The sequence below is a fragment of the Vigna radiata genome, chromosome 6 (assembly GCF_000741045.1).
Source record: "Vigna radiata var. radiata cultivar VC1973A chromosome 6, Vradiata_ver6, whole genome shotgun sequence".
Taxonomy (NCBI): domain Eukaryota; kingdom Viridiplantae; phylum Streptophyta; class Magnoliopsida; order Fabales; family Fabaceae; genus Vigna; species Vigna radiata.
The window spans coordinates 8,000,808-8,003,351 of record NC_028356.1 but is presented as its reverse complement, the minus strand read 5'-3'; the positions used below and the strand labels follow the sequence as shown (position 1 = coordinate 8,003,351).

The following is a 2,544-nucleotide window of genomic DNA, read 5'->3' as shown; positions in this document are numbered from 1 at the left end:
CTATAACCTCATCATAACAGATTATAGAATAGAAATCAGTGACTAATTACTTTTAATCATTAAAATTGGTCATTTAGTAAGGAGTCTTTTTTTTTAAATGACTCGTCACAAACTAATTTGAGTTTATAGATACAGATTATAAAATAGAAATTCGTTGACATTGAATACTTGTTTTAATTTTAAGAGCTATTAAATTAGCTGTGGTATTAGTAAACGACTGGTTGTATAAGTGACACAAAGAGTTGCAATATTTCTTCTTGCTTTCTTATCAAATAAAGATTTTGCAGACTACTGAGTGGAAATAAAGTAACATATGATCTGCCTGAAGAGCTTGGCCATCTTCCAGTGCTGGAGAGAATGCAAATTGATGAGAACAATATTACAGGACCCATACCACTATCATTTGCAAACCTGAACAGCACACAACACTTGTAACATTCTTTACTACTAAAGTTTTGAAAACTATCACTCTTGCTACTTTCTTAGCAAGAAAACTGAAAGGAAATAATGCCTTCTTCTTTTCCCAATGGAGCAGCCACATGAACAACAATTCACTTAGTGGACAAATCCCAGCACAGCTTTCAAAATTAGGAAGCCTTATTCACCTGTAAGTTATTGGTGACATGATAGTCACTGACATATTTCTCTGGCTTTTATTTAACCCTTCATTTTGACGTTCATATCTTGTTAACAAGATGTATCTTTTGGACATGCAGTCTTCTTGACAACAATAACTTGACAGGAAATCTCCCATCCGAGCTCTCTGAGATGCCAAGCTTAAGGATACTGTATGATTTATTATTGTGTTAAATATAGGCTTGTGTGCAAGTCTTTGAGTTCATTTAGTTATCAGTTTGTTTTGGATGAATAGAGTACATATTCTTTATGTATCAGGCACATCTTGTTACTCTTCCTCTGGTTCTCTTGTTAGATACTTTCATTCTTAGTTAAGCTTTTTATTTCAATTTTACATGGTAAAATGTGAAGGGAAATGTAAACGCAAAGAATTGTGGCCCCTAAGTTAAAAACTGCCATCAAGGATTATTCCTTATGTAATTACATTACCTATTTGCTCGTTAGGCTCTATAGTATATTACTTATACTCATATTTCAAATATATATATTTTCATGGATATTGTTTAGACAGTTTGGCACTTTGCAAAGCATATATGAAATAGAATGCCATACACAGATATGGTTGCTTTTATCAATTAATTTAACATGGTCTCATTCCTCTCTTTTCAAATGAGTATTTACATATTGCTATTAGTCTGATACTGTTGCATTAGCCTAACGTCCAAATTGTTTTGGAAAAATATTATGGTTTTCTCTATTTCCTTTTTCTTTATTTGGAGGATACTGCACTAACATTGAATGATCAAAGTTACGCTTAACAAAATTTTATGTCTCAAACAAAATATTTAGTTTTATGAGGAGAAATGATCAACGTGTAAGGTTGATGGTCCATATGTTCTTACTGGTGTTTTCTTGGCTTTATTAGAAGCCTTAGGAACTGCAACTTGACAGGATCAATTCCTGATTTCAGCAGGATACCACACCTTGCTTACCTGTAAGATTGGTTATTTCATTTTCTTTCAAATTAGTTTATACATTGACTTTATTGGCCTTTTATCATAAGAAGTGGCTGCACCTGACAAAATAATAAGTTAGACAATGCACATGTTTAAAAATTCCGTCCAAGAGTTGGTAATTGTTTCAACTGATTTCTAGTTCTGTATGTTCCAGTGACCTCAGTTTCAATCAGTTGAATGAATCAATTCCTACCAATAAGCTATCAGACAATATGACAACTATGTAAGAACTTCTATTGCTTACAAATCTATTAGTCATGCATTAGTTGATTTAGATTTCGCCGGATATTTTCCTCTTGTTAAGTGATTGGAGAAAATATTCTAAATACAATACATGATTGCATATGATATATTATTGTCTTACTACGAGGACTTGTGCAGTGACCTATCAAACAACAAGCTCAATGGAACAATTCCATCCTACTTTTCTGGTCTTCCACGTCTTCAGAAATTGTAAGTTTGTCTTTTGGTTCACCCTTTCTTCTTCTACATCAAACCGTAATGTATTTCAACACATACATATATGAAACACTGCTATAAAATCAACGATTTGACAAGACGTATCTTTCCCCATGACAGGTCAATTGCCAACAATGCAATCAGTGGCACTGTTCCTTCTACCATTTGGCTGAACAGGACTTTGAATGCAACAGAGCAACTTATCTTGTAAGACATGAAATGATAATTGCGCAATTTTGCTCTTGTAGATTTATATAGTGGAGCATGACTTTTATGTGTCCTTTATTTTTCTTCTTCGTTGGGTGATACTATTGGTGAGAACATGCAGATGTCTGTATATTCTCAAGGCATCCTGTATCCATACAAGTGTTTTGTTAGCTTTTATTTTGATTTTTCTGTTTTTGATTTGCTCTGTTGCAGGAACATGCAGCATAATCAACTTACAAGCATATCAGGCACTACAAATCTTCCTTCAAATGTCACACTCATGTAA

General features: G+C 33.4%; 1 long non-coding RNA gene across 1 annotated transcript; it reads left to right on the top strand.

The window, feature by feature from the left end:
- Window positions 1-320: 320 nt before the first annotated feature.
- On the top strand, window positions 321-777 carry LOC106764526. Its single transcript, XR_001375927.2, has 3 exons — window positions 321-431; window positions 536-607; window positions 717-777. It is a non-coding gene; the product is annotated as an uncharacterized LOC106764526 (long non-coding RNA).
- Window positions 778-2,544: the final 1,767 nt, after the last annotated feature.